Consider the following 14,930-nt stretch of genomic DNA (forward strand, 5'->3'; position numbering starts at 1 on the left):
CACTCCTCTCCATCTGTGACTCCACTACCGTGTCTTCCCCATCTCTGGGTCATTCCAGTCTGGGGCCTCGCCCTCGTCCACCGGCCTTGGTGCGCTCGGCACGTTGTGGTCAACGTGGTCAACAAACGAGAGTCATCGGAAGATGACTGTATGTGAGAGGCTGATAGTGGGGACGCACCACCCCCATGGATGCATGCATGCAACTGCATCCTTTTTACCCTGAAAAATAATGTTTTCTCCCCCTGACTGCTAGGACCCATCAACTACATCTTCGCACGCAAGGATGTGCGTCCTTATTACGGGCCAAAAAAATATCCCCCCTGACAGCTGGGACCCAGCAGCTATATCTTCGCACGCAAGGAAGTGCGTCCTTATCCTCCCTGACAGCTGGGACCCACCCGGTCGAAGCGTACGTACTGTTGTCTGTCTTGTCGGAACGTGTACGTACATACTGGTCGATCGGTCTCTCTGCAAGTGTGAACCGTGCAGAGGTGGAACCGTGGCCGAGTAAGTAGCGACACATGTCATAGTAGAGCCTCCCACGTAGCAGCTCAGGCTGTCCCATCTAAACCGTGTACACGTACATATATCCACATGCCAAAAAATACGGCCACGTACATACATACGGGCGGGGTCTCGAACGCCTACTCGCGCGTACGTACGGCCAGGGCTTGTGTCCATGCCTGGGTCGGAACGGAGAAACTGCGTCATCGTCGTGTTCATGGGGAGGCAACCGGCTGGGTCGGAACAGAATGCATCGTCTGTTCATCGGGAGCCAACCGGCTTGGACGGAACGACCGATGGAAATGAGGCCTGGCGTACCGCAAAACGGAGGAAACGGCCTTGTGTTCGACCGGCCACGGTCGAAACGGTATCCTCCTCATCGGGAGGGGTCTGGCATACCGCAAAACAGAGAAAACGGACTTCTCTTGGATCTCCTACGGTCGAAACGGGGGTCCTGTTCATTGGGAGGGGTGTGGCGTACCGCAAAACGGGACTCCACGAGATACTGTTCATCTCCACCATCGACCTCCTCCAGCCTCCACGGGCTACTGTGCATCCACCATCGACCTCCTCCAGCCTCCACCTACGACTGTTCATCCACGGGCTCCTGTTCATCCAGCCTCCACCGCGCGCTCCTCCACCGGCTACTGTTCAACCAGCCCTCTCCACGGGGTCCTGTTCAACCACCCCTCCACGGGCTACTGTTCATCCAGCCTTCCACCGGCTACTGTTCAACCAGCCCTGCACGGGGTCCTGTTCATCCAGCCCTCCACAGGGTCCTATTCACCCACCCCCAACCGGCTCGATCGGGGTCCTGTTCATCCAGTGGCAATGGCCTCTACTACCATGGGGTCCTGTTCATCCAACCCCCCACCAGGAACTGTTCATCCAAACCCCCCCAACAATGCTCATAGTTCATCCAGAGGCAGCATCGATCGGCTTTAGTTAGTAGCAGTAGCGAAGGAATCACTCGGGTTCAGTTAACAGCAAGGGATCGATAGATCGCTCGGGTTCAGTAAAGCATAGCCTGCAGTGCAATCGCTCGGGTTCAGTTAGAGCCCAACGCCTCGCTCGGGTTCAATTAGAGCACAACGCCTCGCATACGCGCATACATGTACGAGAGAAACGCGCATCGCTCTGCCCCCGACCACCCACCGTAACCGGGAACTCCCTGATATTTTCCTCGCCCTCGCTTCTACCACGGTTTTTTCCATCATGGACGGCCCAAAGAATGTCATGCAGCTATGTCTTCGGCCCGCCCAGGATGAAAAGCCCATTTTCTATCATGATTTTTTGTCATAGAAGTAGGAGCCCGCCACATCTATGATGATACAGGGTTTTGTCACAATTATCGTCATAGAAGTGTCATAAGTATGACAGAAAAAAAATTGTTCGGCCCAAAATGTCATGGATGTGTCTTTTTTTGTAGTGTGTTAAGCATGCAGACCCTATGGGTTCGAGAACTATGTAGACATGACCAAGAAACCTCTCCGGTCAATAACCAACAGCGGAACCTAGATGCTCATATTGGTTCCCACATATTCTATGAAGATCTTTATCGGTCGTACCGTAATGACAACATACCTTATTCCCTTTGTCATCGGTATGTTACTTGCCCGAGATTCGATCGTCGGTATCTTCATACCTAGTTCAATATCGTTACCGGCAAGTCTCTTTACTCGTTCCGTAATGCATCCTCCCGCAACTAACTCATTAGTCACATTGCTTGCAAGGTTTATTATGATGTGCATTACTGAGAGGGCCTAGAGATACCTCTCCCATACTCGGAGTGACAAATCCTAATCTTGATCTATGCCAACCCAACAAACACCTTTGGAGATACCTGTAGAGCATCTTTATAATCACCCAGTTACGTTGTGACGTTTGATAGCGCACAAGGTATTCCTCCGGTATCCGGGAGTTGCATAATCTCATAGTCAAAGGAATATGTATATGACATGAAGAAAGCTATATCAGTAAAACTGAACGATCAACATGCTAAGCTAACGGATGGGTCTTGTCCATCACATCATTCTCCTAATGATGTGATCCCGTTCATCAAATGACAACACATGTCTATGGTTAGGAAACTTAACCATCTTTGGTTAACGAGCTAGTCTAGTAGAGGCTTACTAGGGACACAATGTTTTGTCTATGTACACATGTATCAAGTTTCTGGTTAATACAATTCTAGCATGAATAATAAACATTTATCATGATATAAGGAGATATAAATAACAACTTTATTATTGCCTCTAGGGGATATTTCCTTCAATAACTTCCTACAGGAAAGCCTGGGGATTTGGACTTCCAGCAGGAGGCCTCACAATGGTCCAGAGGTTGGCACTCGGGAAGTGCGCCTGGATACCAGCCAAGACCTGCCGAGCTCCTTCTAATGCTGCAGAATACATCCACTCATCAAGACGATTGGACTACAGAACGACCTCCAGTTCGGAGGTTAGGTGAGGATGTCCAGCGAACAGGGTGCCAGTGGCAACCCCCAATGCAGTGGTCATCTGCTCCGCAACCGAGGCAACCTCACAAAGCTGCTCTTCGGCATCCTCATTCCGGATAGCTGGCAAAGGACCTACAAAGCAGATAGTAGGAAGGCATGGGTGAATACGAGGATAAGGCAAAGCACAAATGCACAGAGAAAGGTCTCCCCACACCAACCTCGAGCTGCGGCCTCCAGATTCTGACAACATTGCTGAGCATCAGCAAGCTGTACGGCGATCTCCTTATCGTCCTTCTCCAAGAAGGCGACCTTACGCTCGGCCTCCCGCGCAGTCTGCTCGTGCGCAGCAGCCTCCATTTTACCGGCTTCTACCTGTCGCTACAGCAAAGCCCGATGGCCCTTACTCTCGTCGAAGTCAGCACTGATACACCGACATGCCTCCTACTCATGCTAGAGAGAGGCTTCGAGCTCCCGTTTCGCGGCGTGAGACATGTCCAGCTCCGCTAAGGCCGTCAGCTCAGACTCCTCGGCAAGCCGACGAGCCTACGTTGTCTGCTCCGCCTCCCTCTGTAAGGCTGCGACGGTCTCCACTACTGCAAGGGAAGCCACGATGAGTCCGGCGAAGCAAACATATGCAAAACCAAGGTGGCTAAAAGGGCAGAGGGACAACAATTTACATGACGCAGAATCCAGATCACACTCGGTGTACGTAGAATCGTATCAGTGGCAGATAGGACTTGAGAGAATATTGATCTTACCTTTAGCTCTTTGTGGGTTCGACACTCCATACTTATCAGTTCCACCTTTGGGAATTGCTACGATGATTCCCTGCACTTGGGGATTATCAAGCTCTTTTCTGGCGCCGTTGCCGGGGAGCAATAGCATAGGGTTGATATTCTCGTGTGTGCTTGTTTGCTTTCTCCACTAAGTAGATTTTGTTTTTCCTTTTTGTTTCTGTTTAGTTGTGGGTGAAACATAAAAAAAAATTTAAAAGAATGAAAATACAAAAAAAAAATATTACTTTCCTCTCATGCCTAAAAAGTTTTTCAAAAAGAGAAGTGATTGGAAAGTTATGCATTGAAGAAGTGAGGGTCGACCTTGAGCACTTGGGTTCATGCTCACGGAAACAATGCAGAATTTTTCATGGAAGTTTCTCTCTAAATAATTATCCCCTTGTATATATCCATTTTATTATAAAAATAATGTGCCAAGCTTTGGTTTTAGGATGATTAGATTGCTTGTTTACTATGTGCAGAGCAAAAACAGAAACTTTGGCTGTAGTGCATGAATTTACATTTTTTTACTGGAAGGTCAAATGGGCCTGAAACTTTTTTCACATTACTTCTGTACAAAATTTTCAAATTGTCAAATTTATTTCATAATTTTATGAGTTACAAAAGTTTAGTAAACTTCCAGATTACTACAGACTATCCTGTTTTTGACAGATTCTGTTTTCCGTGTGTTGTTTGCTTATTTTGATGAATCTATGGCTAGTATCGGGGAGTATGTACCATAGAGAAGTTGGAATACAGTAGGTTTAACACCAATATAAATAAAGAATGAGTTCATTACAGTACCTTAAAGTGGTAGTTTGCTTTATTACACTAACAGATCTCACAAAGTTTTTATTAAAGTTTTGTGTGGATGAAGTGTTCGAAGATCGAGGAGCTATCAATATGAGAAGAATAAATAGAGGCAAGAGTTCAAGCTTGGGGATTCCCAAGGCACCGCAAGTAAATATTTCAAAGGATACTCAAGCATCTAAGCTTGGGGATGCCCCGGTTGGCATCCCATCTTTCTTCTTCAACAAATATCGGTATACCTCGGTTTTTGTTTTGTTCACATGATTTGTGTCCTTTGTGTTTTTGTTTTTCCTTTAAGAAACATGATAGTATGATATAGCCCTTAATTTATTTATATAATCCTTCATGTGCTTCACTTATATCTTTTAAGTATGATCTTATAGAATTGCTCTTTGTGGTTCACTTAAATCTTTTGAGTATGGTTTTATAGAATGCTTCGTGTGCTTCACTTATACATTTTGAGCTTGGATATTGGTTAGTCTATATTATTTGTAGAATGCTCCATGAACTTCACTTATATATTTTGGAGTATGAATAATACTATCATCTAAAGTGGATTTGGAAGAGTGTCAACTTTAGGAATTAGTGATCCCACTATTCCGAATAAGAAGAATTTTGCTTATGTGGAGAGTAGAAAAATTTCTATGCTTATAGATAATGAAAATAATGCTTTATGTGATGGTTATATTGTTGAATTAATTCATGATGCTACTGAAAATTATTATGAGGGAGGAATATATGCTTGTAGGAGTTGCAATAATATCAAGTTTCCTCTCTATGTGCTTAAAGTTTTGAAGTTATACTTGTTTTGCCTTCCGATGCTAGTTGATTCTTGTTCCTATAAATTATGTGTTCACAAAATCCCTAGGCATAGGAAGTTGGTTAGATTCAAATGTGCTAGTCATATTCTTCATGATGCTCTCTTTATGTTTCAATTCCTATCTTTTATGTGAGCGTCATTGAAATCATCATGCCTAGCTAAAAGGCATTAAAGAAAAGCGCTTGTTGGGAGATAACCCAATATTTACCCTTACTGTTTTTGTGTGTCTACATGATTAAGATACTGTAGTAATCATGTTTTATAGATTTTGTTTCAATAAAGTGCCAAGTAAGACCTTTGGGAAGACTTGGGTGAAAGTTAATGTGATCTTGCTGTAAAAAACAGAAACTTTGCGCTCACTAGATTAGCTGCCATTTTTTACAAAAGAGTGCTTTTGAGTTGATTCTTTTGAAGAAGATTAATAGACAAATTCCTCACTTGCACCAATTTATTTCAAAAAAATTGGAGTAGCAGAAGTATGGTTGCTGTTCAGATCATTACAGACTGTTCTGCTTCTGACAGATTCTGTTTTCATTGCATAGTTTGCTTGTTTTCTAGTTTCTATGGCTTATATTTCTCAATATAAATTGTAGAAATGATATGGTACAACAGGCATTGTGTGAGAACAACTATGAACCTTGTCTTTGACAGTACCAAAGTGAATGGTTTGCTCTTTATCATACTAACCTATCTCACGAAGTTCCGTTAAGTTTTGTGTGATTGAAGTTTTCAAGCTTTGCGTGAGATATCGATATGAGGAGAATAAGGAGTGGAAAGACCCTAAGCTTGGGGATGCCCAAGGCACCCCAAGGTAATATTCAAGGAAGGCTCAAGCGCTTAAGCTTGGGGATGCCCCGGAAGGCATCCCCTCTTTCGTCTTCAAAACTATCGGTAAACCTTACTCGGAGCTATATTTTTATTCGTCACATGATATGTGTTTTGCTTGGAGCGTATTTTCATTTTTACTTGCTGTTTGAATAAAATCATTGGATCTTAATTATTGAATGAAAAAGAATCCTCCCATGGCTAGTTAATTATTGGACTACTCAGTGTTCTTCACTTGTATCTTTTTGGAGTAGTTTGTCAATAACTCACGTGCTTCACGTATATCCTATGAGTAAATGGTTGAATGAATTGAATGTCATAAATCTGAATTTATATATGTTTCATATGCTTATAACATGGGGAGTAATGACTTCACACATAATAATTATAGGTAGTAAACTCATTGAAAGTTAGCAAACGTAGAATTGGTCACTTGAAAAATTCATGAAAGAATATTGAAGGAAGAGAGATTTCACATATAAATATAATATCTTGGAAATCTTTTGTAATTGTGAGCACTCATTAAAATACGACATGCTAAAAGGTTGATGTTGGACAAGGAAGACAACATAATGGGTTATGTTTTCTTATATCCGAAATAAAGTATATTGTCATGGATCATCCAACATGCCGAGCTTGCCTTTCCCCCTTATGCTAGCCAAATTCTTTGCACCAAGTAGAGATACTACTTGTGCTTCCAAATATCCCTTAAACTAGTTTTGCCATGAGAGCCCACCATACCTACCTATGGGTTGAGTAAGATCCTTCAAGTAAGTTGTCATCAGTGCATGCAATAAAAATTGCTCTCTAAATATGTATGATCTATTAGTGCGAAGAAAATAAGCTTTATACAAACTTGTGATAGGGAAGTAATAAAAGCAACGGACTGCATAATAAAGGTCTCTATCACAAGAGGCAATATAAAGTGACATTCTTTTGCATTAAGATTTTGTGCATCCAACCATAAAAGCGCATGACAACCTCTGCTTCCCTCTACGAGGGCCTATCTTTTACTTTTATCTTCTACCTTATGCAAGAGTCATGGTGATCATCACCTTTCCTTTTTACACTCCTTTGGCAAGCACTTTGTGTTGGAGCGATCCGGATATATATATCTACTTGGATGTAGGTTTTCATGAGTTATTATTGTTGACATTACCCTTGAGGTAAAAGGTTGGGAGGCGAAACTATAAGCCCCTATCTTTCTCTGTGTCCGATTAAAACTTTGAACCCATAAATATCAGATGAGTGTTAGCAATTGTGAAAGATTAAATGATAGTTGAGTATGTGGAGTTTTCTGAATCAAAGCTCTGACATAGACCCTTCCTGAAAATAAGATGAATTGCAATTGTTTGATGACTAAGAGCACTGGTTGTTAGTTTTCAAGAAAGTTTATGATCTATACTTTAACATGTGAATAGCTTGTTACTTGATCATGAAAAGTTTTATGAGATGAGCTACTATTATGTTATATAATGATGCTAGAAAAGGTGATTGAAATTATCATTGATCAAACTTGTGCACCTGCTAGCATTCACACTTCATAAATTATTTCTTTTATCATTTACCTACTCGAGGACGAGCAGGAATTAAGCTTGGGGATGCTGATACGTCTCCAACGTATCTATAATTTATGAAGTATTCATGCCATGTTTACAATATTTTTATATGATTTTGGTATTATTTGATTAGAACTAACCCGGACTGACGCTGTTTTCAGCAGAACTACCGTGGTGTTGTTTTTGTGCAGAAATAAAAGTTCTCGGAATGCGATGAAAATCAACGGAGATTTTTTCTGGAAAATATGAAAAATAGTGGAACAGAAATCTACCGGAGGGGAGTCACGGGGGCCCCACGAGGGTGGGGGGCGCGCCCCCTGCCTCGTGGACTCCTCGAAGGCCCCCCTGACGTGAAATCAACGCCAAGTTCTCCTATAAATATAGAAACCCTCGGGAATTAACCTAGATCGGAAGTTCCGCCGCCGCAAGCCTCTGTAGCCACGAGAAATCAATCTAGGCCCTCTCTGGCACCCTGCCGGAGGGGGCCATCATCACCGGAGGCCATGGAGGAGGATCCCAGAGGGGCCATCATCGCCATGAAGGCCAAGAACCAAATGGAGAACCTCTCCCCATCTAGGGGGAGGCCATGGAGGAGGAAGCACAAGGGGGAGAACCTCTCCTCCTCTCTCTCGGTGGCGCGGGAGTGTCATCGGGAGGGGAATCATCGCCGCGGTGATCGTCTTCATCAACATCAGCATCATCTTCACCATCCTCATCTCTTTTACGCGGTCCACTCTCCTGCACCCCGCTGTAATCCCTACTTGAACATGGTGCTTTATGCCACATATTATGATCCAATGGTGTGTTGCCATCTTATGATGTTTTGAGTAGATATCCTTTGTCTTTGGGTTGATTGATGATCTAGATTGGTATGAGTTGTATGTTTTATTTTGGTGTTGTCCTATTGTGCCCTCCGTGTCGCGCAAGCGTGAGGGATTCCTGCTGTATGGTGTTGCAATACGTTCATGATTCGCTTATAGTGGGTTGGTGAGTGACTGAAACACAAACCCGAGTAAGGGGGTTGTTGCATATGGGAATAAAGAGGACTTGATGCTTTAATTCTATGGTTGGGTTTTACCTTAATGATCTTTAGTAGTTGCGGATGCTTGCTAGAGTTCCAATAATAAGTGCATATGATCCAAGAAGAGAAAGTATGTTAGCTTATGCCTCTCCCTCATATGAAATTGCAATGACGACTACCGATCTTGTTAACGATTGCCTAGGATAATTCCGCACACCGATCCACCATTATTCCACACTCGCTATTTATAATACTTAGTAATATATTCTAACTTTATGATAACAACACATACTTTTATATTTTAGCTCTCCGATACCATGCAAAGTTATCGTCTTCATACCCACAACGTAGTTTTATTTCTCGTTTCTAGTTGAAAGCAAACATTCGGTGTACGTAGAGTCGTATCAGTGGCAGATAGGACTTGAGAGAATATTGATCTTACCTTTAGCTCCTTGTGGGTTTGACACTCCATACTTATCACTTCCACCTTTGGGAATTGCTACGATGATTCCCTGCACTTGGGGATTATCATGTCTACGTAACCTCATAGACCATTAAGCGGAAGTGTTTATCAACGCGGTTGCTGTAGTCGTACACCTTCACAATCCGCCCGATCAAGTACCGAACATATGGCACCTCCGCGTTCAGCACAGGTTCAGCTCGATGACGTCCTAGCCTTCTTGATCCAGCATGACGGGTGAGGTAGTAGATGAGTTCTGGCAGCATGACGGTGGTGATGCAATTATCTTCGCAGGGCTTCGCCGAGCACAATGAAAATATGACCGAGGATGAACTCGAGGGAGAGGGGCACTGAACACAGCTAGGGAATCGTGGTGTGTGTGTGTTGCCCCTCTCCCTCCACACACACACACACACACACACACACACACACACACACACACACACACATATATATATATATATATATATATATATATATATATGTGGGGGGAGGAGGACGCAGCCAGGGCGCGCCCCAAGGGTAGCCGTTGGCCCCCTTGGGTGCCTTCCCTATGGCGCCCCCTTTCCTTCCTAGGGTGGTGGAGGAGAAGGCAGGAGGGGGGCCGGTTGCTCCTTGCCTTAGACGCCCCCCTTTCCTTCCCTATACGGCCGGTGGCCAGGGAGAGGGCGCGCCAGCCCCTTGTGGGCTGGTGTGTTCCTCCCCTTGGCCCATTAGGCCCATATTACTCCCCGTAGGTCTCCCGGAACCCCTTCCGGTGACACGATGAATACCCGGTGCATTCTGAAACCTTTACGGAGACTAAATACCATCGTCCTATATATCGATCTTTACCTCTGGACCATTTCAGAGCTCCTCGTCATGTCCATGATCTCATCCGGGACTCCGAACAACATTCGGTCACCAATTCACATAACTCATATAATACTATATCGTCAACGAACGTTAAGCGTGTGGACCCTATGGGTTCGGGAATGATGTAGACATGATCGAGACGCCTCTCTGGTCAATAACCAATAGCGGGACCTGGGTGCCCATATTGGTTCCTACATATTCTACGAAGATCTTTATCGGTCAAACCTTTATGACAACATACGTAATTCCCTTTGTTTGTCGGTATGTTACTTTCCCGAGATTCGATTGTCCGTATCTCTATAACTAGTTCAATCTCGTTAACTTTAAGTCTCTTTACTCATTTCGTAATACATCATCTTGCAACTAACTCCTTAGTCACTTTGCTTGCAAGATACTTGTGATGTTGTATTACTGAGAGGGCCCAGAGATACCTCTCCGAAACACGGAGTGACAAATCCCAATCTCGATCAATGCCAACTCAACATACACCTTCAGAGATACCTATAGAGCATCTTTATGATCACCCAGTTACGTTGTGACGTTTGATAGCACACAAGGTATTCCTCCGGTATCCGGGAGTTGCATGATCTCATGGTCAAAGGAATATGTATTTGACATTAAGAAACCAATAGCAATAAACTGAACGATCATATGCTAAGCTAACAGATGGGTCATGTCCATCACATCATTCTCCTAAGATGTGATCCCGTTATCAAGTGACAACACATGTCCATGGTTAGGAAACCTTAACCATGTTTGATCAATGAGCTAGTCTAGTAAAGGCTCACTAGGGACACGATATTTGTTTATGTATCCACACATGTATTTAAGTTTCCGAGCAATACAATTCTAGCATGAATAATAAACCTTTATCATGAATAAGGAAATATAATAATAACAACTTTATTATTGCCTCTAGGGCATATTTCCATCAGTCTCCCACTTGCACTAGAGTCAATAATCTAGATTACATTATGATGAATCTAACACCCATGAATTCTTGGTGCTGATCATGTTTTGATCGTAGAAGAGGTTTACTCAACGGGTCTGCGGCATTCAGATTCGTATGTACTTTGCAAATTTCTATGTCTCCATCCTTGACCTTTTCACGAATGGAGCTGAAGCGTCTCTTGATGTGTTTGGTTTTCTTGTGAAACCTGGATTCCTTCGCTAAGGCAATTGCTCTAGTGTTGTCACAAAAGATTTTCATTGGACCCGATACACTGGGTATTACACCCAGATTGGATGTGAACTCCTTCATCGAGACTCCTTCATGTGCTGCTTCCCAAGAAGCTACGTACTCCACTTCACACGTAGATCCCGCCACTACATTCTACTTGAAACTGCACCAACTGACACCTCCACCATTCAATATAAATACGTATCCGGTTTGTGACCTAGAGTCATCCGGATCAGTGTCAAAGCTAGCATCGACGTAACCTTTTACGACGAGCTCTTGGTCACCTCCATAAACAAGAAACATATCCTTGGTCCTTTTCAGGTACTTCAGAATGTTCTTGACCGATGTCCAGTGATCCACTCTTGGATTACTTTGGTACCTCCCTGCCAAACTTATGGCAAGGCACACATCAGGTCTGGTACACAGCATGGCATACATTATAGAACCTATGGCTGAGGCATAGGGAATGACTTTCATTATCTCTCTATCTTCTGCCCTGGTTGGGCTTTGAGTCTGACTCAATTTCACACCTTGCAACACAGGCAAGAACCCTTTCTTTGACCTTATTCAGAACTTTGTCAAGGTATGTGCTTTGTAGAAGTCCTATTAAGCGTCTCGATCTATCCCTATAGATCTTGATGCCCAATATATAAGCAGCTTCACCGAGGTCTTTCATTGAAAAATTCTTATTCAAGTATCCTTTTATGCTATCAAGAAATTCTATATCATTTCCAATCAACAATATGTCATCCACATATAATATCAAAAATGCTACAGAGCTCCCACTCACTTTCTTGTAAATACAGGCTTCACCTTAAGTCTGTATAAAACCATATGCTTTGATCAAAGCATATATTCCAACTCCGAGATGCTTGCACCAGTCTATAGATGGATCGCTGGAGCTTGCACACTTTCTTAGCACCTTTAGGATCCACAAAACCTTCCGGTTGCATCATATACAACTCTTCCTTAAGAAACCCATTAAGGAATGCAATTTTGACGTCCATTTGCCAGATTTCATAATCTTAAAATGCGGCAATTGCTAACATGATTCCGACAAACTTAAGCATCGCTGCGGGTAAGAAAGTCTCATTGTAGTGAACCCGTTGAACTTGTCGAAAACCTTTTGCAACAAGTCGAGATTTGCAGTCAGTGATATTACCATCAGCGTCCGTCTTCTTCTTGAAGATACATTTATTTTCAATGGCCTGCCAATCATCGAGAAAGTCCACCAAAGTCCACACTTTGTCTCATACATGGATCCTATCTCAGATTAAATGGCCTCAAGCCATTTATCGGAATCTGGGCTCATCATAGCTTCTGCATAGTTCGTAGGTTCGCCGTTGCCTAACAACATGACTTCCAGGACAGGATTACTGTACCACTGTGGTGCAGAACGTGCTCTGGTCGACCTACGATGATCAGTAGTAACTTGATCCGAAGTTTCATGATCATTATCATTAGATTTTTCTCTAGTTGGTGTAGCCATCACGGGAACAGTTTTCTCTGATGTGCTACTTTCCAATTCGAGAGAATATACGATTACCTCATCAAGTTCTACTTTCCTCCCACTCACTTCTTTTGAGAGAAACTCCTTCTCTAGAAATGATTCTTGGCAACAAAGATCTTGCCTTCGGATCTGTGGTAGAAGGTGTACCCAATAGTTTCCTTAGGGTATCCTATGAAGACGCACTTCTCTGATTAGGGTTCAAGCTTATCAGGCTAAAGCCTTTTGATATAAGCATCACATCCCCAAACTTTAAGAAACGACAGCTTAGGTTTCTTGCCAAACGATAGTTCATACGGTGTCGTCTCAACGGATTTAAATGGTGCCCTATTTAATGTGAATGTGGTTGTCTCTAATGCATAACCCCAAAATGATAAAGGCAAATCGGTAAGAGACATCATAGAACGCAACATATCTAATAAAGTACGGTTATGAAGTTCGGACACACCATTACGCTGTGGTGTTCCAGGTGGCGTGAGTTGTGAAACAATTCCACGTTGTTTAAAATGAAGGCCAAACTCGTAACTCAAATATTTGCCTCTGTGATCAGATCCTAGAAACTTTAGTTTCTTCTTAGGATGATTCTCCACTTCACTCTGAAATTCTTTGAACTTTTCAAATGTTTCAGACTTATGTTTCATCAAGTAGATATACCCACACCTACTCAAATCATCTGTGAAGGTCAGAAAATAACGATACCCGCCGCGTGCCTCAACACTCAACGGACCGCATACATCGGTATGTATTATTTCCAATAAGTTATTAGCTTGCTCCATTATTCCAGAGAATGGAGTTTTAGTCATCTTACCCATGAGGCATGGTTCGCAAGTACCAAATGATTCATAATCAAGTGATTCCAAAATTCCATCCACATGGAGTTTCTTCATGCACTTTACACCAATATGATCTAAACGACAGTGCCACAAGTATGTTGCACTATCATTATCAACTTTGAATATTTTGGCATCAATATTATGAATATGTGTATCACTATGATCGAGATTCAACAAGAATAGACCATTCATCAAAGGTGCATGACCACAAAAGATATTACTCATATAAATAGAACAACCATTATTCTCTGATTTAAATGAATAACCGTCTCACAATAAACAAGATCCAGATATAATGTTCATGCTCAATGCTGGCACCAAATAACAATTATTGTGGTCTAAAACTAATCCCGAAGGTAGATGTAGAGGTAGCGTGCCGACGGCAATCACATCGACCTTGGAACCATTCCCGACGCGCATCGTCACCTCGTCCTTAGCCAATCTTTGTTTATTCCGCAGCTGCTATTTTGAGTTACAAATATGAGCAATCGAACCAGTATCAAATACCTAGGCGCTACTACGAGCATTAGTAAGGAACACATCAATAACATGTATATCAAATATACCTTTGTTCACTTTGCCATCCTTCTTATCCGCCAAATATTTGGGGCAGTTCCGCTTCCAATGACCATTCCCCTTGCAGTAGAAGCACTCAGTTTCGGGCTTGAGTCTAGCTTTGGGCTTCTTCATGGGAGAGACAACTTGCTTGCCATTCTTCTTGAAGTTCCCTTTCTTTCCCTTGACCCTTTTCTTGAAACTAGTGGCCTTGTTAAGCATCAACACTTGATGCTCCTTCTTGATTTCTACCTCTATGGCCTTAAGCATTGCGAAGAGCTCGGGAATCGTTTTCATCATCCCTTGCATATTATAGTTCATCACGAAGCCTTTGTAGCTTGGTGGTAGTGACTGAAGAACTCTGTCAATAACACTCTCAACTGGAAGTTCAATTCCCAGCTGAGTCAAGTAGTTATGACACGCAGACATTTTAAGTATGTGTTCACTGACAGAACTGTTCTCCTCCATCTTGCAACTATAGAACTTGTTGGAGACTTCATATCTCTCAACCCGGGCATTAGCTTGAAATATCAACCTCAGCTCTTGGAACAGCTCATATGCTCTGTGGTGTTCAAAACGTCTTTGAAGTCCCGGTTCTAAGCCGTAAAGCATGTCCCACTGAATTATCAAGTAGTCATCAGATCGAGTCTGCCAGACGTTCATAACATCTGCAGTAGCTCCTGCAGTAGGTCTTTCACCTAGTGGTGCATCAAGGACATAATTCTTCTGTGCAGCAATGAGGATAATTCTCAAGTTACTTAACATCATCTTTC

Source organism: Aegilops tauschii, chromosome 4 (assembly GCF_002575655.3).
Source record: "Aegilops tauschii subsp. strangulata cultivar AL8/78 chromosome 4, Aet v6.0, whole genome shotgun sequence".
Lineage (NCBI taxonomy): Eukaryota > Viridiplantae > Streptophyta > Magnoliopsida > Poales > Poaceae > Aegilops > Aegilops tauschii.